The following is a 24,176-nucleotide window of genomic DNA, read 5'->3' on the forward strand; positions in this document are numbered from 1 at the left end:
TTGTTTGGAGATTTATTTGAATCTTGATCATATTACTAACTCACCATACATGCAAATACATTAAACTTATAATTAAGCTCTATTTTAAGCCATTCTGGGTAAGAATTATATCTAGGTCTGTACTAAAGAAAATTACTGACCAACTCTTAGGCTAAAGCAGTCCTCCTGTCTCAGCCTCCCAAGTAGCTAGGACTACAGGTGCACACCACCACACCCAGTTAATTTTCTAATTTTTTTGTAGTCATGGTCTCACTATGTTACCCCAGCTGATCTCAAACTCCTGGCCTCAAGCAATCCTCCCAACTTGGCTTCCCAAAGCACTGGGATTATAGGCGTGAGACACTATGTCCAGACTCTAAATTTCAGTCTTAAATATGAAGCAAACTTAACCACGTGAAATAATTCACTTACAGGCACCAATTCCCTCACTGTGTTGTGTTGAAATTACCAGTGTTTCAAGAGTACATAAACATAGTTACATTTTTTTTGTTTTTAAGAGTGTGTCTCACTTCATAGCCCAGGCTGTAGTGCAGTCGCAGGATCTCGGCTCACTTCAGCCTTGACTTCCCAGGTTCAAGCAATCCTCCTGCCTCAGACCCCCAAGTAGCTGAGACTACAGGCATGCCCCACCATGCCCGGCTAATTTTTGTGTTTTTTGTAGAGATGAGATTTTACCATGTTGCCCAGGCTGGTCTCAAAGTCCTGGACTCAAGTGATCCACCCCACTTGGCCTCCAAAGTGCTAGGATTACAGGCGCAAACCACCACGCCTGGTGTGAAAGTTACATTAATTTCTAATTTTTGAAGAATGTTTCTAAATTTCTTTAAATGTTAAAAACAGTGAATATTCTTTGTCTTAAAAGAATCAATTTTATAGTGTCTGATAACCTTAGAAGTACTTTTGGAGTCACATTTAGAATTTTTCTTTCAGTGTTTATACATTCATGCATGAGTTATCAAGTTGTATATAGGCCTTACTATATGATTCTCCAATATTTCTTCCCAAATATATATTCACATGCAAAGTGTGTTACAAAGAGGCATCTAGACATACACTTCGGATTTTTTTGTTTTGTTTTTTGAGACAGGATCTTGCTCTTTTGCCCAGTCTGGAATACAGTGATATGATCACAGCTCACTACCTCCCAGGCTCAAGAGACCCTCCCACTTCAGCCTCCCCAGTAGCTGGTACTACAGGCACATGCCACTATGCCTGCTAATTTTTATTTAATGTTTGTAGAGCTGGTATCTTGCTATGTTGCCCAGGCTGGTCTCAAATTCCTGGTCTCAAGCAATCCTGCTGGCCTCCCAAAGTGTTGGGATTACAGGCAAGAGCCACAGAGCCTGGCATAGACATACAAATGTATACATTTTGTATACATTTATAGCCACTTAATTTTAGGAAGTACTGTCATCCTTTTCACTCAACCAGAAGCCAGCGATAGCATAGTAAAGTCTTAATACATTAAGGAATAACAAGCCAGGCCCGTAATCCCAGCACCTCTGGAGACTGAGGTGTGAATCTGCTGAGGTCAGGAGTTCAAGACCAGCCTGGCCAACATGGGAAAACCCCATCTCTACTAAAAATACAAAAATTAGCCAGGCGTGCATGTGCCTGTAATCCCAGCTACTCAGAAGGCTGAGGCACAAGAATCACTTGAACCTGGGAGGCAGAGGCTGCAGTGAGCCAAGATCACACCACTGTACTCCAGCCTGGGTGACAGAGTGAGACTCTGTCTAAAAATAAATAATAAATAATAAGGAATAACAATGACAGTGTGGAAGAGGGGACTTGTAGAATGAGAAGGGTAGACCTAAGTTCTGGGTTCAGTAACTTTAGATGGAGCATTGAACAAAATGCAAGTTGATTTCCTCATCTACAAAGTGGAAAAGTAGCTACCCAAGGTCATTTTCACCACTGGAGGTGTGAGCTTATACTTTTTTTTTTTTTTTTTCCCAAGACTGGGTGTCTATCCTCCTGCCTCAGCCTCCAGATTAGCTAGCACCACAGGCATGTGCCACCATGCCCAGCTAGTGTTTTATAGAGACAAGAGTCCTGCTGTGTTGCCCAGATTGGCCTCAAATTCCTGGTCTCAGGTGATCCTCCCCCTTCAGCCTCCCAAAGCGTTGTTACACATCTTTTAAGTAAAAAGATAATGCTGTAAATCAGCTATATTGGACAGTCACCGCATTGCTTCTAGGACTGTATTAGAATACTTAGAGATGGTGAGTTCAGCACACGTCCCTTAGGTTACATAAGAGCATGAATTATCTTCTGCTTTGGTATTAACTCAACTACACTTTTATCAAAGTCCTATTGCCATTAGTTATAATGTGTTGAATGGCTGAACTTGGTATATTTACCAGGACTTTTGGTTGTAGGACAGGGAGAAGTTCAGACTAGCTTAAGAAAAAACTGAATATATTAACTTGTAATTCCAGGAATAAAATATATTAAACACATCTGAATCCAAGAATCCAAACAATGCCCCGGGGACATACTTGTTTATTGCTTCATCTTATCCCTTTTTATATTGGCCTTATTCTTTCATATTAGCCTTACTTTTTCATGTTAGATAGACCAGAAAAGATCACCCCTTTTATACTTGAAGGATGACATACCACCTAGAGTCCCAAAATCACTTTTTTTTTTTTCTTTTTGAGTCAAGGTCTCGCTCTGCCACCCAGGCTGGAGGGAAATGGTGCAATCTCCGCTCATTGCAACCTCCACCATCTCACAGGCTCAAACCATCCTCCCACCTCAGCCTCCCAAGTAGCTAGGACTACAGGCATGCACCACCACACCAGCTAATTTTTGTATATTTGGTCGAGATGGTGTTTTGCCATGTTGCCCGGACTGGTTCTGAACCCCTGACCTCAAGCAATCTTCCCTCCTGGCCTCCCAAAGTGTTAAGATTACAGGCATGAACCACCGCATCTGGCACCAAAATCACTTCTTAAGAGAGATTATGATTGGCCAATACCTGGGTCATATTTTATACCACATAAAATGGGTTTCTCAGTAGAAAGAGTTCTGTTTCCAGAAAGCACAAAGTGATTACTACATTCTTGCTATTTCGAGTGATGTCCAAACCAGCAGCAATGGCATCCCACAGAAGCTCATGAGAAAAATCAACTGTCAAGATCTACCCTAGAACACTGACCCACATGACCCAGATGACATTTTTGAGATAGAACTTTGTAACCACTGAGACAGTAGGCAGTTGTACCTTCGGGATTTTTTTTTTTTTTTTTTTTTTTTTTTGAGAAAGAGTCTCACTCTGTTGCCCAGGCTGAAGTGCAGTGGCACAATCTCGGCTCACTGCAACCTCTGCCTCCCGGGTTCAAGTGATTCCCCTGCCTCAGACTCCCCCGTAGCTGGGATTAGAGGTGCACACCGCCATGCCTGGCTAATTTTTGTATTTTTAGTAGAGACGGAGTTTCGCCATGTTGACCAGACTGGTTTTGAACTCCGGACCTCATGTGATCTGCCCACCTCGGCCTCCCAAAGTGCTGGGATTACAAGCGTGAGCCACCACGCCCAGTCTTACCTTTGGAATTTTTAAGTCAGCAATCAACATTTCTCAAAACTTCCATGACAAAATAATGACATAATTCTACCTTTTTCATTTTTTGATATCAAAGTCAATACAGAAGGGAGACAAATGTTTCCAACTAGACAAAAACTTTATTAATATAGTTTATTTTGACTTTTGAGAAATATAATCTGCAATATTTAACAAAAAAACTGAGAAAAATAATGAGGAAATGAAATGAATGAATGAATATGGAAGGATCACTACAAATCCAAGACAACCAGTGGTTTGAAAATCCAAAGGTATGTCTACCTGGAAATGGAACCAGTATCACTGTATTTGACTGTTGGACAGCATAAAGTTAAACATATAAGGAAAAAAATTTTTTTGAACCACCTTTGCAAATACCAACTTAAATGATGTCAAGATAGTATATCTTGACATAGCAAAAAAGCAATAAAGTTGCTTTGGAATAGTTTCTAGCATTTACATGTCAAAAACATATATCCTAACATTATTCAAGAAAACAAATGTTTACAATGTTTATATTACAAATCTCTAACACAGCATAGCTAATTCTAACTGGAAATGGATTTTTGCTACTTCTGAATTCAAGACCTAGATAAGTTCTCACATCAATTTCCTGTCCAAATAATAATTATTACTCCTGGCATTGGTAGGTCTCTGGGGAAGTTAATAAGACAGTAAGTTAGGACATAACTTTGTATAATTTGGAAGTCTGTTTACTAGTTACATAGAACAGTCTTACCAGTGAATAGAAGGAAATGAGAGATTAAAATATACTCTCTTAATTTTTAACCTTAAAAAATGATGTTAATTTCACCAATTCATGGGTGCAGTGGCTCACACCTGTAATCCCAACACTTTAGGAGGCTGAGGAGAGAGGACTGCTTGAGCCCAGGAGTTCAAGACCAGCCTGGGCAACACGCAGAAACTCTGTCTCTACCAAAAATACAAAAATTAGCCAGGCACTGTGGCTAATTTTACTTGTGGTCCCAGCTACCTGGGATTCTGAGGTAGGAGAATCACCTGAGCCCTGGGGGGTGGAGTCTGCAGTGAGCCATGATCATGCCACTGCACTCCAGCCTGGGCAACAGAGTGAGACCCTGTCTCAGAAAACAAACAAAGTTCACCAACTCATAGCTCTAACAGTGATAATAAAACTAATGATAGTCAAAGTATTATGCAGTAATTATTTTAGATAATGTGAATTTTTGCCAAAGGAAAAGCTGTTCGATTCTTATAGAATATAGGAATTTATACTTATTAGGTAATTTTTGTCAAATTAATTTACAACTTAATAAGAGATAGGCAAATCGTTAGAATAAGCAGTCAGGAGGATCTGGTTTATTTGCTTTTTTTTTTTTTTTTGCTTTTTTTTTTAGGGAAATTCCACATTTCCACCTTCTAGTGCAAGGCACACTTTTATAATCCAGATAGCTTGACAAGTCTGAATCCCAAAGAATAGTATTAAGATGGCTAGAATAAAAGGAAAATAGCAAGAAACTAAGATAACAGCACACACATCATGCAAACTAATAGTATGCTGGTAGCCTATAAATGCATATACAGAACCTACGGCAATAAAATCATATATGCTTTCTTTTCTAGTTTGTCAATTCCAAATACAAAAGCAGAGGAGAAAATGTTATGTTCCCTCTCTTTCACTATTCTTCCTCCCATTTGGAAAGCCAATTCTAGAAAACCTTTGTGAGGAAAAGCCATAGGAATCTATGCTGTGTAAGGGAAGCCATGGACAAATGCCCCAGGCTGGTGAACTTTCATGAGTCTTGAGCAAACTGATCAGCAGACTGATGGGGAAAATCCCGATAAATTCTCCATTGACTTGCTCCCTAGGTGAGTTTCCTGTGGCTGCTATAACAAATCACCACAAAGCTTAGAAAAATAGAAATTTATTCTCCCACAGTTTTGGAGACTAGAGGTGGCAAAAACAAGGTATTGGCAGGACCATATTCCTCTGAATCCTGTAGGGAAAAAATATTTGCTTGCTTCTCCTAGCTTCTGGTAGTGCCTGATGTTACAGTTTGGATGTTCGTCCCCTGCAAATCTCATGCTGAAATGTGATTAGTGTTAGAAGTGGAACCCAACCGGAGGTGTTTGGGTCACGGAGGCAGATCCCTCAAGAATGGCTTGGTGCCTTCCCCAAGGTAATAAGTGAGTTTTCACTCTATTAGTCCATGGGAGATCTGGTTGATAAAAAGAGTCTGGCACCTCCCTCTCCCATCACTCTCTTGCTCCTTCTTTCACTATGCTTGCCATTTGCCTTCCACTATGACTGAAAGCTTCCTAAGGCCCTCATCAGAAACAGATGCTGGTTGCATGCCTTTTGTACAGCCTGCAGAACAATGAGCCCAATAAACCTCTTTTCGTTGTAAATTACCCAGGCTCGGGTATTTCTTTTTTCTTTTTTTTTCTTTCTTTACTTTATTTCTTTTTTAAAAATACAGAGTCTGGCTCTGTCACCCAGGCTGGAGTGCACTGGCACAATCATAGCTCACTCGCTGCAGCACTGCAGACTCAATCTCCTGGGCTCAACTGATCCTCCTGCCTCAGCCTTCCCAGTAGCTGGAACTCCAGGTGTGTGCCACTATACTCAGCTATTTTTTTTTTAGAAACGGTGTCTCATTATGCTGTGCAGGCTGGCCTCGAACTCCTGCCCTCAAGCAATCCTCTCACCTCGGCCTCCTAAAGTGCTGGGATTACAGGCGCAAGCTTCCATTCCCAGTCAATATTCCTTTATAGCAACACAAAGTGGACTAACAGCTGGCAATCCTTGGCATCTCTTGGTTTGTAACTGCATCACTCCAAAGTCCACCTCCATTGTTTTAGGGCCACCTTCTCCCTGTGTATCTCCGTCTCTCCATATGGCTTCCTTCTCCCTGTGTCTCTTTCTTCATAAGGATACCAGTCATATTGGATTAAGGGCCTACCCTACTCTAGCATGACTTCATATCAACTAATCACATGTACAATGACTCTATTTCCAAATAAGGCCACATTCTGAGGTATTAGGGGTTAGGGCTTCAATATTTCTTTTTGGAGGATATAATTCAGCCCATAACACTCTCCTTCTCTCCCCAAAACAGAACATGATAACAGTATAGTATCCATAAGGAAGAGCTTCCTGTTTAGAGTAAATATAGTTAGCTATTCCTAACTTTACAGAGCAGACTCAATCCTGAACCATAAAATCAATAGAGATTAAAGGAAACTTTTTTTTTTCTAGACACTGGTACTGTGGTGGGTGAGTACTCAAAATGGGAGATAACTAACCTGAGTTCTGTGTCACTAATCATCAGAGAAACGAAAAACAAAACCACAATGAGATTGAATGTGGTTTTTGTTGTGGGGAAAAAAAGAAAAAAACCACAATGAGATATCATCTCCTGTCAGGCAGAAAGGCTATTATTAGAAAGTCAAAAAATAACAGATGCTGGCGAGGTTGCAGAGCCAAGGAAAACACTTATACACTGTTGGTGGGAATGTCAATTAGTCCAGCCACTATGGAAAGCAGATTGGAGATTTCTCAAATAACTGAAAATAGAATTGCCGTTCAACCCAACAATCTATTGCTGTATATATACCCAAAGGGAAAGAAATCATTTTACCAAAAAGACACCAGCACTCACATGTTTATTACAGCACTATTCGCAATAGCAAAGACATAGTATCAATTTAGGTGCCCACCAGTAGCAAATTGAATAAAGCAAATCTGGTTCATCTACACAGTGGAACACTGTGCAGTCATAAAAAAGAATTAAATCATGTCCTTTGTAGCAACATGAATGCAGTTGGAGGCCTTTATCCTAAGTGAATTAACACAGAAAGAGAAAAGCTAACACTGCATGTTCTCACTTATAGGTAGGAGTTAAACACTGGGTACAAAGGACATAAAGATAGCAATAACAGACACTAGGGACTCCAAAACGTGGGTGCGGGAAGGGTTGAAAAACCACCTATTGGGTGCTATGTTTTCTTTTGGGTAATGAGATCAATTGAAGCCCAAACCTCAGTTACATGCAATGTACTCCTGGAACAAACCTACACATGTACCCACTGGGTCTAAAATTTAAAAAAGAAAGTAAGAAATCTAAATTCTAGTCCACATCCACTAAGTGGCCCAATGAACTTGAACAAGTGATTTAAGTTCTCTGGGGGCCCCATTTCCTGTTTCCTAATCTATAAAACAAAGACCCTTCCAGCAATATCTTTCTACTTCGAGTGCCTGATACAATGGAGTTAAAATACCATAGCCTTGTATCCAGGCTTTAAGATTTCATATTATTGTAACATTCATAATTTCCCTAGATTTTAACCAATATTGCAGCTTAAAACTTGCACAATTTAACCCCAGTCACCTAATGGATAAGGCACTGGCTTAAAATATTAATTAATTAATTAATTTAAAAATAAAAAATAAAGGAGTAGAATAAAAAATTAAAATTAAAAAATTTTTAAAAGTTAAGATAAAAAATAATTTAAAAATTTTAATAAAATAAGTAACAAAAAAGTAAAAAAAAAACACATAAAAATAAATTAAAAATTAAAACGAGAACTTATACAATTTCATTTTACTCTATGAAATAATTTGTACTACTATGTAGGCCACTACCTTATTTCAAAACAGTTGAAGCTCACCACATCTTTCAAGGCTAGCCACAAAATTATCCAGTGACCACAGTGTTCTGGGAAGTGTACTGAATTAAGAATTAATAATCTTTAGCCAGGTTTGGTGGTTCACGCCTGTAATCCCAGCACTCTGGGAGGCTGAGGCGGTAGGATCACGTGAGCTTAGGAGCCTGAGACCTGCCTGGGAAACATAGCAAGACCCCAACTCTATTTATTTTTTTTAAGTAATTTGTTTAATAAAATGTTTTTTTTAAATTCTAACTCCCAGTCTTCCTATAGCCAGCCAATCACAGTGCAATGCACCCATCAGTAAACTCCCTGGATATTAGCTTCTTCATTCCTCTCAAGACAAGTGAAAGTTTTCCATGACTTCTGAAATTTCTTCTAGCCAAATATTGTACGTCTTTTCAATGGAAATGAAATTCAGGAGAGATCTTTCTTTTATAATGCCACATACTATGTAATTTGGGGTTAGTTTGGTTATCTAGTCATAATTCCACGTAAAGTAATTAAAATCTTCCTAATTCCAGCATGAAGATATGTATTTTTGCCGAGTGTTAAGTAATTTTAATGTATACTCTTTAAGCCAAGATATAAATTTTAAAATCTCCAGGAAATTATCAGTAAATAATTATGTATTTACTACTACATAATTATGTATCAGGAAATGTATTTGATTTTTCTTTTTTCTGTTTTGTTTTTTTTTTTTTTTGAGACAGGGTCTTACCGTGTCACCCAGACTGTAGTGCAGTGTCAGGATTTCAGCTCACTGCAACCTCAGCCTCCTGTGTTCAAGCAATTCTCCTGCCTCAGCCTCCCAAGTAGCCTACAGGCATGGGCCACCACACCAGGCTAATTTTCTGGGGGTTTTTTGTTTGTTTGTTTGTTTGTTTGTTTGTTTTGTTTTTTGAGACAGAGTCTCACTCTCACCCAGGCAGGAGTGCAGTGGCACGATCTTGGCTCATTGCAACCTCCGCCTCCGAGATTCCAGCGATTCTCCTGCCTCAACCTCCCAAGTAGCCGGGATTACAGGCGTGAGCCACTACGCCTGACCAATTTTCTGTATTTTTAGTAGAGACAGGATTTCACCATGTTGGCCAGACTGGTTTCGAATTCCTGTCCTCAAGTGATCTGCCTATCTCTGCCTCCCAAAGCGCTGGGATTATTGGCATGAGCCACCACACCCGGCCAGAAATATATTTGATTATACATTATAACGTGTGTGTGTGTGTGTGTGTGTGTGTGTGTCTACACACACAAAAAACTTAGGAAACTAATTTGTGGAAACAACATTTGAGTTGTAGTTGTATAAGAGTTGGCTGGTACTCAGGAGCCACTGCAAAGCCACTTGCCTGCTTATTTATGGTAAAGGTACTGCTGACTCTGGCTTACATAATGAAGGAGGGAAACAGGAAGACCATAAGGTAAGCAGAAACATTCCTTCTAAGGGAGGTTGAATATTTCTCTGTTCACCTTAACGTCGTTTACTTCCATGGTAATCTCCAATTTAGTCTTAACATTAGAGTCTTTCAAGAGGAAAAAAGGGCCCTGGGATATTTCTATTTGGGACAATGCTACTCAAGTACGGAATGGAAAAGCTTGGAGAAAATGGTAGCAAAAAGTCTCTGCTACCAATCCCTCTTATTACACAGCACGATTTCTTCCAAAATGCCTTTGGTTCAGCTCTAATGAAATACAACGTAATAGAGTTTTGTTACCTTAGAGTATAATCTATATGCCTCTTTGACACTTAGCTTTCTTGATTCAATAAAGGAGAAAAAAAGTTCCAGTGTAAGGAAAATCTATTAATGCATTAAGTTCTCTAAGGTACTATTCTTTAGCACTGTGAAGCACTAGCTTACAAAATAACATAGGAATCAAAAAGCTATGACCAGGTAGTACTCGGAGCGTATATTCTGAAATTAGGGAAAAGATCATTTGTTTGTCTTTTTTAATCTCCTTTCTAAACCCATGTAAAATGATTTGGGAAGTGGAAAATGGCACACATATTTTCTTGGCCTGTCATATAAATATTGTCCTATCAAGCTCTTACAATATGCCAGGTATTGTGCAAGGTCTCTTTATGTACATTATCTTATTAATCCTTACAACAACTTTCAAAGATTAGTATTTTGTCTATTTTTTTTAGTTGGGGAAATAATGTTCACAAAAAGATTGAGCAACTCTCCCAAATCACACACCTGCCAAATTAAAACTAATCCACATCCAGGACTATCTGAATTTAAAGTCCTTGCATTTTACTGTCACACTACACATATCAATTAACCTTTTATCTGACCCAAGGCTTTGTCTTCAGAAACACCCCCATTAGCATAAAACTCATGCATCCCACAAGACTCCACAAGAACTAGACATCAGAGTGGTAAATATTGCCAGTTGGAGAGAAGAGATTAGAAGACCCAGAATTTCAGGTTCAATTGTGAGCAGCGCTGAGCTCCTAAGGGAGGTCCAGATGGGAATAGGAAATTTAAAGGCAGACCGCTATACACTGTTTTCACAGAGGTAAGTAAGGCTGGACAGTCAGCAGCAGCTGCTGGTACAGAGAGAAAGGTCAATGGGAGTGGACCTGCCAAGGGGTGGGAGAGGCCAAGGTAAACGCAGGAGAGAGGACCTGATTCCAAAGGGAAAACTAGGTCACAGCGCAGTGCTCTCCCAGGCTCCTTGCCCACTGGAAATGCCTCAGTGAATGTACCTGAACTGTCTTGACAGTCAGATGACGCCTCGGAAAACTGAACTAATTAATCCTTTCACGTGATGGGAGAACCTCTTCTGCTTTTCATTTCTTCAGTGTTATGAATAATAAATAATGCTCAAAACACTTAATTAAATGGAAGTGGAAAAACTGGTTTGACTTCAAAACATCCCTGAAAAAAAAAATCAAACAAATGAAAAAGGAACCCAGCAGTTCACAGCCTGGGCAACATGGCAAAATCCCATCTCTAAATTTAAAATACATGCACACACGCACTTATATATAACATATACATATATATTTTTTCTTTAAATCCCTAATGCACATTAGGCTTTTTGAATTTTAAACTTCTAACATTCGTTCAATTATCAAGTAAATCAACAAACATTTATTTTACTTAACACTAAATGCTGTGTATAAACTGAGAAAATTAGAACTGGATCCATTACATTTCCAATAGTTTCAAGTTATTATGCCATTAACTATTGCTGGATCCTTCCTGGTGATGGTGATGGCTTCTAAGGTCTTTTCTTACATACATCACCCTTCGCATTTTCTCAAAAAGATCATTCATTCCCTCAGCCTAAATTATCAACCCTTTGAAGATTTAAATATCTATTATCATCAGTCCTACTTTCACTCATCTCTTTGCCCTTATTATTAATAACATTACAGATATTTTACTTGGTAAATTCTCCAGTTTCTCAAAACAAATATTTCTAAAATGAACTCCTCATCCTTCCTCATATATCTAACCACATCCCTACATCTTCCCTCCTGGAATTTCTGATTTCTGTTAAAGGAACCACTCTCTTCACCCATTCACTCCACTGCCTCAATTAGAAAGTCCGTTTTCTCTAAGAACAAGGTGGTATTTGGCCCGCCATTGCCACTCTCTTGGTCTAGGTTTCTGTCCTGTCACATACTCCTCACGCCCTTCCAACCATTCTAAAAACCCAGATTAAGTGTCAACTCCTCCATGAAGATTTTTTGATCAGTCGGCCACTGGTGATTCATCCCTATAATCTCAGCACTTTGGGAAGTAGAAGCAGGAGGATCACCTGAACCTGGTTCAAAACCAGCCTGGGGCTGGACTCAGTGGCTCATGCCCACAATCCCAGTACTTTGGGAGGCTGAGGCCGGCGGATCACTCGAGGTCAGGAGTTCGAGACCAGACTGGCCAACATGGTGAAACCCCGCCTCTACTAAAAATACAAATATTAGTTGGGCATGGTGGCATGCACTTGTAATCGCAGCTACTCAGGCGGCTGAGTAGCTTGAACCTGGGAAGCAGAGGTTTCAGTGAGCCAAGATCATGCCATTGCACTCCAGTCTGGTGATGGAGCGAGACACTGTGTTAAAAAGCAAAACAAAACAAACAAAAACAGCCTGGGTAACATAACAAGACCCCATTTCAATACATAAATAAAAGTTTCCCGGCCCCTTCCAACCCTTATTGATCCCTGTCGCTCTGGAGTGCCCTCAGCATTCACTCTACCTCACAGCATTTGTTCTTATTTATAATTTATTTGTCTTACCTCCCCAACAAGACCATAAGCTCCTGAAAACAGGAAACAGATTCATTACTTCTTTTGTACTTCATCCCACCCTACCCTTCAGTTCTCACAGTGATTAACACTTGGGTTACTGATATGGACTGAATTGTGTCCCCTGCAAATTTATATATTGAAACCCTAACCCACAATGTGATTGTATCTGGAGAGAGAATCTTTAGGAGATAATTACAGTTAAATGAGTTCATAGGGTAAGGCCCTAATCTGATAGGACTATGGCTTTGTTAAAAAGAGGAAGAGAGGTCGGGCACAGTGGCTCACGCCTGTAATCCCAGCACTTTAGGTAGGTGGATAACCTGAGGTCAGGAGTTCGAGACCAGCTTGGCCAACATAGTGAAACTCCGTCTCTACTAAAAATACAAAAATATTAGCCGAGCGTGGTGGCACACGCCTGTAATCCCTGCTGCTCAGGAGGCTGGGGCAGGAGAATTGCTTGAACTCAGGAGGCAGAGGTTGCAGTGAGCTGAGATCGTGCCACTGCACTCTAGCCTGGGTGATAGAGTGAGACTCAACCTCAAAAAAAAAAGAAAAAGAAAGGAGGAAGAGAGAGAAGGAAATCTGACCTCTCTGTCATGTGAGGACACAGCAAGAAAGTGGCAGTCTGCAAGGCAGGAAGAGGGCCCTCACTGGGGAACTGAGTCAGCCTTCACCATTTTTTTGGTTTGTTTTGTTTGTTTGCTTGTTTTAAGGTATATAAACTACTAACAGACAAGGCCTATAGACTGATTTCTTCTTGGACACACCCACAGTATGGCCACGGTGATCAGTCGTCTTGGTGTGCTGGCTTCGGACATGAAGGCCCCAGGAGTGGCAGAGCCCTCTTTGTGCCCAGATCTTCTTTGGTCACTCCAGCTCTTCACGGAGCTTGTTGTCCAGACCATTGGCTAGGACCTGGCTATATTTTCCATCCTTTACATCCTTCTGTCTGTTCAAGAACCAGCCTGGGATCTTGCACTGGTGTGGATTCTGTATCATGGTGATCACACGTTCTACCTCATCCTCAGTGAGTTCTTCCACCCTCCTGGTGAGGTCGATGTCTGCTTTCCTCAACACCACATGAGCATATCTTTGACCCACACCCTTAATGGCAGTGATGGCAAAGGCTATTTTACACCACTCATCGATGTTGGTGTTGAGTACTCGCAAAATATGCTGGAACTTTTCAGGGATCACTAGAGACATGGTGGCAGCACAGTGGCGGCGTGTAGGCCTCCTGTGGAAACTGCCTGCACCTTGATCTAGAACTTCCCAGCCTCCAGAACTGGAAGAAAATAAATTCATGTTAGTTAAGCCAACTAGTCTATGGCGTTTTGTAATGACAGCCTAAGCCGATAAAGACGAGAAAGTGGGGATGCTGTCATTACCAGTGCTGCTTTTCTTCTCCTTTTACTATTAAAATTTCATCTTTGGCCAGGCATGGTGGCTCACACCTGTCATACCAGCACTTTGGGAGCCTGAGGCAGGTGGATCACTTGAGGTCAGGAGTTCGAGACCAGCCTGACCAACATGGTGAAACCCCGTGTCTACTAAAAATACAAAGTTAGTCGGGCATGGTGGTGCATGCCTGTAACCCCGGCTACTTGGGAGGTTGAGGCAGGAGAATCGCTTGAACCCAGGAGGCAGACATTGAGGTGAGCCAAGATTGCACCATCACACTCCAGCCCGGGCAACGAGAATAAAACTCCTTCTCAAAAAAAAAAAAAAAAAAAAAAACATCCTTGTGAAGGAAAGAGAAGGGCCTAAAAGTGTTTTTTAATTTTTTTCTGTATATGAAATAGCAACTGAGAGGATTATCAAAAGAAATGAAGGTTCTTCCTGACTGCATAGGTTCTAACATAGGTGTCTCTGTCCAACTTTGTACCCCTCCTTAACGGTAATAGTGTTCCCTACTCCACAGCTTTTAACTTTGAGGTATATGTGAGCTAATAAACAGTGAGCCTTGGTGAGCTTATTCTTATCACCTTGGCCACCATGAATAGTTGGAGGATACGTAAATGACCCAGTACTCACCAGAGGGATACAAGAATAATTTGGGGAGGATTTCTGGGAAATTTTCTTGCTCTTGCCAAAGAGTTGTCAGGACACGTGTTCTCTCTTCTTCTGGAAATCGTTGTATGTGGAGTTACTTCAGCTGTTATTTAATGTGAAAAAAGCCAGGATATAAATGAAGCAGACACAGACAGAAGCAGAGTTGAGAGACTCAAAATAGAAGTCAAGCTGGAGCCCTGATCTGATTCTACCTGAAACCTGACTGCCTCTTGCACTTTTTAGCTTTGTGAGCTAATGAATTTCCATCATTGCCTAAGCCACTTTGAGTCTGACCTTTAATTACTTGCAGCCAGAAACATCCTTATTATAGAAGGGAAGGCTAAGCCCATCACAACGAGACAATTATTATTCACAGGAGAAAACTCAGCTCTTGTCACTCTTTGTATCTGCACCTGACCCAATTCGACCCCAAATGCCTTCTTTGAAAATACATTTGTATGTCCTCTCAAGTATTCTATCTCTGCTAATTGCTAGTCCATCTCATAGCCTGAGGCACTTTACTCTGGAGCACATTAAACTGGAACGTACATTAATTTATCCTCTCGGATCAACAAACTAAAGTCTCTGATAGACTAAATGGAACAACAGGATGAACATTTGAGGAGACACTGCAAGGGAGTATACGGAAGAAGATCAAAACTCCACTAAAAGGAGTTGAGAAATGATTGTAAGATCACTGAAAAAAAAGGCCTTAGAAGCAGAGTGGGAGCTCACAATGTAATAAATGGAAGCCAATTACAAATGACAGGAGGCCCAGGGGGATATATTTTTGTTGTAGTTGGAATAACACACTTTAGCTAAATTCTTGCTGACTCAAGGATCAGAAGGTGTTTGTTTGTTTGTTTGTTTGTTTGTTTTCGTCTGTGTGTGTTATGTGTGGTTTTTTTGTTTGTTTGAGACGGAGTCTTGCTCTGTCTCTGAGGCTGGAGTGCAGTGGCACGATCTCAGCTCACTGCAACCTCCACTTCCTGGGTTCAAGAGATTCTCCTGTCTCAGCTTCCCAAGTAGCTGGGACTACAGGCTCCCACCACCTTGCCCGGCTAATTTTTGTATTTTTAATAGAGACGGGGTTTCAACATATTGGCCAGGCTGGTCTCGAACTCTTGACCTCAGGTGATCCACCCACCTTGGACTCCCAAAGTGCTGGGATTACAGGTGTGAGCCACCGCACCCGGCCATATGTGTGTGTTTTTAAATAAATTTTGAACACATACAGAGAAAAGAGAATGGGTGATGCAGGTTTTTGGGAAGCAGCGGATTTTAGTTGAAAAAGCAGAGGAAGCCCCAGACATTGCACAGTTTAGGCTTTAACCCTGTCCAAGAGGGCCATTAGTGCCTCAGATCTACTCAATACGAACCCTAAAGTCCTTCCCACCCCATGAGCCACTTGTCAGGGTGTGCTGAGAAATCAGCCAGGAGAAACAGAGTCACTTATGACCAAGAGGAATTGTTCTGGGAGTTGGTTAGTAGGCAGAAAAGAGAGAGAAAAAAAAGAAGAAAATCCGTGCATGGCGGTCAGATGCCTCCAGGTGAAGAAGGCAAGGTATAGAGATCTCTTAACCACTTTTTATATAAGAAGGATGTTTCTGGCTGCAAGCAACTGAAGGCAAGACTCAAAGTGGCTTAGGCAAGAAGGAAATTTACTAGATAACAATGCTAAAGTGTGCCAGAGTCATGTGGCATCAAATATGTTACTGGTGGTAGTTATCCATATGGATCTGCAGCAACCTCAATTCTTGCCTCCTCAGAAGAAAGAATTCGACTAAGGGGCATAAGGCAGAAGGTGAGACCGAGGCAAGTTTCAGAGCAGGAATGAAAGCTTATTAAAATCTTTAGAGCAGTAATGAAAGGAAGGAAAGTACACTTGGAAGAAGGCCAAGCAGATGACTTGCAAGACCAAGTGCACCTGTTTTTTTTTTTTTGTTCTGTTTTGTTTCATTTTCTTTTGTTACAGAAAAGATCTTTCTATGTTGCCCAGGTTAGAGTGCAGTGGCTATTCACAGTCATGATCATAGTGCACTACAGCCTTGAATTCCTAGGCTAGAGCAATCCTCCTGCCTCAGCCTCCTGAGTAGCTCAGAGAAGTTTAATTTAAAAAACAAATCATTTTGAGTGAGCAAATCCAAAGAGGATCTAATTACTGCAGATTAATGAAGATCTATGAGGAAAAAGTTTAAAACTGGGATGATGTAGCCTAGAGGTCACCAATTTAAATGCCTTCAATGACGAGGTAGGTTCTGTCTAAGTGAATTGTGTGCAGGGGGTAGAACAGGGGATTTGGGATCTGTCCAGTGTACACAGGGGCTACTCAATTCCAGCTGATTGGTGCCCTCTAGAAACATCAGCTTGTGTTGCTGGATTTTTTCAACTTTTTTCAAAAGCTGGAAATGTGTGTGTGTGTGTGTGTGTGTGTGTGTGTGTGTGTGTGTGTGTGTTTTGAGAAAGAGAGATCAGAAAAAAAAAATCATTTTCAGGACAGAAAAGGAAAGAAGAAAAAAGGAAGTCAGTGAGCCAATGAGCCATGTTCTCAGAATTTTCCTTTAACGAAGTCATCCTAAAGGAGCCTGAGGATCAGACGGATCACCAGGGCATCATTTTGCACCTATGATCACTTCTCCTCTTCGCCCAGCACCTGGAGAACACACTGTGGGGGCACGTGGAATTAACAGGTAATGACCAGCCCTACCTTCAGTATGCAAAGGAAAATCATCTGAGGATTTTGTCAAATGCAGTTTCTCATTCAAGCGGGTCTGGGTGGAGCCTGAGATTAGCATTGTCCAAGCAGCTCCCAGACATGATGTTGCTGGTTCACAATTTGAGCAGCAAGATTTTGGAGCAGATTTTTCAAGCTTTTTTGACCACCACTACATTTTACTTGGCAAGCTAGAATACATATATAAATGTACATGTATAATTGAGACAAAAATTTCAAAAGATGAAACTTTTTGCATTATATGAGTGTACGCTGATGTTTTTTATTCAGTCCCACTGTTTTATCCTATTCTATGATGTTATATTTTATTTTTTAAATGTTGGTCATGACTCACTAAATAGGTTTTATGGCTCATTAATAGCTTATGATATAGACAAGCCTAGACAACATGGCAAGACCCTGTTTCTACCAAAAATACAAAAATTAGCTAGATGTGGTGGCCTGCACCTGTAATCCCAGTTACTCAGGAGGCTGAGGCATGAGAATCACTTGAACCAGGGAGACAAAGGTTGCAGTGAGTCAAGATCATCACATCACTGCACTCCAGCCTGGGCAATGAAGTGAGACTCTGTCTCCAAAAAAAAAAAAAAAAAAAAAAAAAACTTATGATATAGAGTTTGCAAAACACTTCTTTTAAATTTATGTTCAAACCCTTTCTATTACTTTTTTCATTTAACTATTTAATTTAATTTAATTTTTTCTTTAGAGATAGGGTCTCTCTCTGTTCCCTAAGACTGTAGTGCAATAGTGTGATCATGGTTCACTACAGCCTCAACCTCCTGGGCTCCAACAGATTAATTAAGATCTGTGAGAAAAAATTTTAAACTGGGATGTAGCCCAGAGGTCATCAATTTAGGTGCCTCAGTGACAAGGCAGGTTCTGTCTAAGTGAATTGTGACGATTCTTCTACCTCAGACTCCTGAGTAGCTTGGACCACAGGCACATACCACCATGCCTGGCTAATTTTTTTTTTAATTTTTTGTAAAGACGGGTCTCCCTGTGTTGCCCAGGCTGATCTCGACTTTGGTTTGAATCAGTCGTCCTACCTCAGCTTCTCAAATTCTGCAATTACATATGTGAGCCATGAACCCAGCCCACTTTTTTTTTTTTTTTTAATGTGAATGTCTTTCCATGTCTTCAGAGGACAGAGAGAAAAAGAAGAAAGATCTTGTAAACATTGCCTGAGAAACAGGCCAGCAGAGATTATAACAACAGCTAACAGGGGCCGAGTACTTACTATCTGCCAGGTGTCTTAGTTCATTTGTGCTGCTATAACAGAACACCACAGACTGGGTAATTTTTGAAAAACAAAAGTTTAATTTTGAAGTTCGGGAAGTTCAAGATCAAGGTGTTGGCAGGTGCGGTTGTCTGGTGAGGGCTGCTTTCTGTTTCCAAGATGACACCTTGTTGCTGTATCCTCCAGAGGAGAGGAGCACCATGTCCTTACATGGTATGAGGTGAAAGGACAAGCAAACCTCAAAAGACAAGAAAATGCTGTGTGAAGCCTCCCTTAAAAGAGCCTAATTGCATTCAGGAGGGAGAAGCCCTTGTGACATAACCACCCCTTAAAGGCCCTACCTCTTAATACCATGACATTGTTCATTAAGTTTCAACACCTGAATTTTTCAGGGGACAAATTCAAATGATAACATCAGGAGTATGGTTAAGCACATTTGCTCCAGGACCAGAACATGAGTTAAGTGTGTAGCTTCCAGAGGCAGATTGTCAGGGTTCTAACCACAGTTTAGCCAGTTACAAACTTGAAACCTTGGGCAAGTTACTTAACCTGTCTGTGGCCACAGCTTTTTTATCTGTGAAACTAAGATAATAACATAGACAGGTGTGGCAGTGCACATCTGTAGTCCAATTACTGGGGGAACTGAGGCAGGAGGATCATTTGAGCCAAGCAGTTTGTATGGTTTGACTGTGTCCCCACCCAAATCTCATCTTGAATTCCCATGTGCTGTGGGAGGAACCCAGTGGGAGTTGATTGAATCATGGGAGCTGGTCTTTTCCATGCTGTTCTCGTGATAGTGAATACATCTCATGAAATCTGATGCTTTTAAAAATGAGAGTTTCCCTGCACAAACTCTCTCTCTGCCTGCCACCATCCTGGTAAGATGTGAGTTGCTCCTCCTTGCCGTCTACCATGATTTGTGACGGCTCCCCAGCCACATGGAACTGTAAGTCCATTAAACCTTTTTTCCTATATAAATTACCCAGTCTTTGGTATGTCTATCAGCAGCGTGAAAATGAACTAATACAGTAAATTGGTATGAGTAGGGTGGTGTGCTGCTGAAAAGATACACAAAAATGTGGAAGCGATTTTGGAACTGGGTAACAGGCAGAGGCTGAAACAGTTTGGAGGGCTCAGAAGACAGGAAAATGTGGGAAAGTTTGGAACTTCCCAAAGACTAGTTGAATGGCTTTGTCCAAAATGCTGATAGAATATGGACAATAAGGCCGGGCACGGTGGCTCAAGCCTGTAATCCCAGCACTTTGGGAGGCCGAGACAGGCGGATCATGAGGTCAGGAGATCGAGACCATCCTGGCTAACCCAGTGAAACTCCGTCTCTCCTAAAAAATACAAAAAACTAGCCAGGCAAGGTGGTGGGTGCCTGTAGTCCCAGCTACTCGGGAGGCTGAGGCAGGAAAATGGCGTGAACCCGAGAGGCGGAGCTTGCAGTGAGCTGAGATCCGGCCACTGCACTCCAGCCTGGGCGACAGAGCGAGACTCCGTCTCAAAAAAAAAAAAAAAAAAAAAAAGAATATGGACAATAAAGTCCAGGCTGAGGTGGCCTCAGATGGAGTTGAGGAACTTGTTGGGAACTGGAGCAAAAGTGACTCTTGTTATGTTTTAGCAAAGACTGGTAGCATTTTTCCCCTGCCCTAGAGATTTGTGGAACTTTTAACTTGAAAGAGATGATTTAGAGTATCTGGCAGAAGAAATTTCTAAGCAGCAAAGCATTCAAGAGGTGACTTGGGTGCTGTTAAAGGCATTCAGTTTTATAAGGGAAGCAGAGCATAAAAGTTCGGAAAATTTGCAGTCAGACAATGTGATAAAAAAGAAAATTCCATTTTCTGAGGAGAAATTCAAGCTGGCTGCAGAAATGTGCATAAGTAATAAGGAGCTTAATGTTAATCCCAAGACAATGGGGAAAATGTCTCCAAGGCATGTCAGAGGTCTTCACGGCAGCCCCTGCCATCATAGGCCCAAAGGCCTACGAGGAAAAAGTGATTTTGTGGGCCAGGCCCAGGGTCCTTGTGCTGTGTGCAGCTTAGGGACTTGGTGCCCTGCGTCCCAACCACCCCAGCCGTGGTTGAAAGGGGCCAACAAAGTGCTTGGGCTGTGGCTTCAGAGGGTGCAAGCCCCAAGCCTTGGCAGTTTCCATGTGATGTTAAGCCTGCGAGTATACAGAAGTCACAAATTGGGGTTTGGGAACCTCCACCTAGATTTCAGATGATGTATGGAAACGCCTGGATGCCCAGGCAGAAGTTTGCTGCAGGGGCAGGACCTTCATGGAGAACCTCTGCTAGGGCAGTGTAGAAGAAAAATGTAGGGTCAGAGCCCCCACATACAGTACCTACTAGGGCACTGCCTAGTGGAGCTGTGAGAAGGGGGCCACCATCCTCCAGACTCCAGAATGGTAGATCCACCAACAGCTTGCACTGTGTGCCTGGAAAAGCCACAGACACTCATTGCCAGCCTGTGAAAGCAGCCAGGAGGGAGGCTATCCCCTGCAAAGTCACAGGGGCAAAGCTGCCCAAGACCATGGGAACATACCTCTTGCATCAGAGTGACTCAGATGTGAGACATGGAGTCAAAGGAGATCATTTTGGAGCTTTAAGATTTGACTTCCCTGATGGATTTCAGACTTGCATGGGGCCTGTAGCCCCTTTGTTTTGGCCAATCTCTCCCATTTGGAACAGCTGTATTTACCCTATGCCTGTACCCCCATTATATCTAGGAAGTAACTAACTTGCTTTTGATTTTACAGGCTTATAGGCAGAAGAGACTTGCCTTGTCTCAGATGAGACTTTGAACTGCGGACTTTTTTTTTTTTTAATGTATACTTTATGTTCTAGGGTACATGTGCACAATGTGCAGGTTTGTTACATATGTATACATGTGCCATGTTGCTGTGCTGCACCCATTAACTCATCATTTACATTAGGTATATCTCCTAATGCTTTCCCCCCCCCTTCCCCCACCCCACAACAGGCCCTGGTGTGTGATGTTCCCCTTCCTGTGTCCAAGTGATCTCATTGTTCAATTCCCACCTATGAGTGAGAACATGCGGTGTTTGGTTTTCTGCTCTTGCGAGAGTTTCTGAGAATGAAGGTTTCTAGCTTTATCCATGTCCCTACAAAGGACACGAAATTTGAGTTAATGTTGAAATGAGTTAAGACTTTGGGGGACTGTTGGTAAGACATGATTGGTTTTGAAATATGACGAAAAGAGATTTGGGAGGGGCCAAGGATGGAATGATCTGGTTTAACTGTGTTCCCACCTAAATCTCATCTTGAATTCCCTTGTGTTATGGGAGGAACCCAGTGGGAGGTGATTGAATCACAGGCACAGGTCTTTCCCGTGCTATTCTTACGGTAGTGAATAAGTCTCACGAGATCTGATGGTTTTAAACATGGGAGTTTCCCTGCAAAAGCTCTCTCTTTGCCTGCTGGCTGTCCACGAAAGCTGTGACTTGCTCTTTCTTGCCTTCCACCATGATTGTGAGGCCTCCTCAGCCATGTGGAACTGTCAGTTCATTAAACCCTTTTTCCTGGGCACAGTGGCTCACACCTGTAATCCCAACACTTTGGGAGGCTGAGGTGGGTGAATCACAGGGTCAGGAGATTAAGACCATCCTGGCCAACATGGTGAAACCTCATCTCTACTAAAAATACAAAAAAATTAGCTGGGTGTGGTGGTGCGTGCCTGTAATCCCAGCTACTCGGGAGGTTGAAGCAGGAGAATCGCTTGAACCCAGGAGGCGGAGATTGCAGTGTTCCCAGATTGCACCACTGCACTCCAGCCTGGCGACAGAGCGAGACTCCCTCTCAAAAAAAAAACAAAAAAAAAAAAACAACAAAAAAATGTTTTTCTTGTATAAATTACTCAGTCTCGGATATATCTTCATCAGCAGCATGAAAATGGACTAATACAGAGTTTAAAGCTTCCATGCCCTATGATCGTGCCTGTGAGTAACCACTGCACTGCAGCCTAGGCCACTCAGTGAGACCTCATCTCTAAAAAAGAAAAACAACAATAATAATAAACACATAGCTAATGGGATGTTTCTAAGGATTGCCGTACATGTAAAGCTGTATGTGTAAAGGACAATGTATTGCACACAGCAAGTGCCATGATCATCATTACTAAGTACTTGGCAGGAGGTAAAGCATTTAGTTTTCTAATAATCCTATAAGATAGTATAGCAAAACGATTGCGTGGCCCGGTTTACAATTATCACTTATATGCTGACAGAATTTCTAATTTATTCATGGCATCCATCCCTCAAAGCTGACTTGAGGGTGAATCCTGGTTAATCAAGGCCAGGCGCAGTGGCTCCCGCCTGTAATCCCAGCACTTTGGGAGGCTGATACAGGTGGATGACGAGGTTGAGAGATTGAGACCATCCTGGCCAACATGGTGAAACCCCCTGTCTCTACTAAAATACAGAAATCAGCTGAGCATGGTGGCATGCACCTTTAGTCCCAGCTACTTGGGAGGCTGAGGCAGAAGAACTGCTTGCACCCAGGAGGTGGAGGTTGCAGTGAGCCAAGATCGCGCCATTGCACTCCAGCCTAGTGACAGACTGAGACTCTGTCTCAAAAAAAAAAAGAGAGAGAGAAAGACAATCAAATAAACCCTCTCCCCTTGCCAGTGACTGCTTAAGGAAGAGGACACAAATCAGTTCTGGCCAGTGAACCATGAGACATCTGGGAAATGTTCTCTCTCCCTTAAAGTAAAATAAAAGGAAGAAAACCTATCTTCTTGCACTGAATGTTGTTCTGTCTGCATGTGATGCCAGAAACAGTAGCACACATTTGAAAACCATGAGGGAGGCCAGTAGAGAACTAAGTGAAAAGCATGCTCATGGATGCGGGTAGGTATGGTTATCATCTTCACTACAGATGGGAAGGTAAGGCCTAAACAAGCATAGGACTTTTCCAAAAGTCACACTCAGGGAGTTGCCTATTCTTTATCCACTATACTATGATAGCCACATATTTATTTATTTATTTATTTATTTATTTATTTATTTATTTATTTATTTGAAATGGAGTCTTGCTCTGTCACCCAGGCTGGAGTGCAGCGGTGCGATCTCAGTTCATTGCAACCTCCACCTCCCGAGTTCAAGTGATTCTCCTTCCTCAGGCTCCCGAGTAAGGGGGATTAAAGGTGCCTGCCACCAATTTTTTTTTTTTTTTTTTTTGTATTTTTAATAGAGATGGGGTTTCACCATGTTGGTCAGGGTGGTCTAAAACTCCTAACCTCAAGTGGTCCACTAGCCTTGGCCTCCCAAAGTGTAGGGATTACAGGTGTGAGCCACCTTGCCCGACCAATAGCCACGTTTTTAAAGAACACATAGTCACCTTCTAAAATGCCCTGGGGATATGAAGTAACAGATATGAAAAACATTCCAGGATCAGTTGTCCATCTCAAGACTTTTAAGGCCAGTTAAAATAGTCATTTATTGGAGGTAGACGGGTTGTAGACCTGTTAGCAGATACAGCATTTATGTATTTAATTTGTGCTGACTGGGTACGGTGGCTCATGCTTGTAATCCCAGCACTTTGGAAAGCCGAGGTGGGTGGATCCCCTGAGGTCGGGAGTTCAAGACCAACCTGGCCAACATAGCAAAACCCCATCTGTACTAAAAATACAAAAATTAGCTGGGCATGGTGGCAGGTACCTGT

General features: G+C 41.7%; 1 pseudogene; it reads right to left on the bottom strand.

Annotated features, from left to right (window-relative positions):
- Positions 1-13,177: 13,177 nt before the first annotated feature.
- LOC126956152 (40S ribosomal protein S18-like) lies at positions 13,178-13,681 on the bottom strand (annotated as a pseudogene).
- Between the last annotated feature and the right edge of the window lie 10,495 nt (positions 13,682-24,176).

The sequence above is a fragment of the Macaca thibetana genome, chromosome 6 (genome assembly GCF_024542745.1).
Source record: "Macaca thibetana thibetana isolate TM-01 chromosome 6, ASM2454274v1, whole genome shotgun sequence".
NCBI lineage: Eukaryota > Metazoa > Chordata > Mammalia > Primates > Cercopithecidae > Macaca > Macaca thibetana.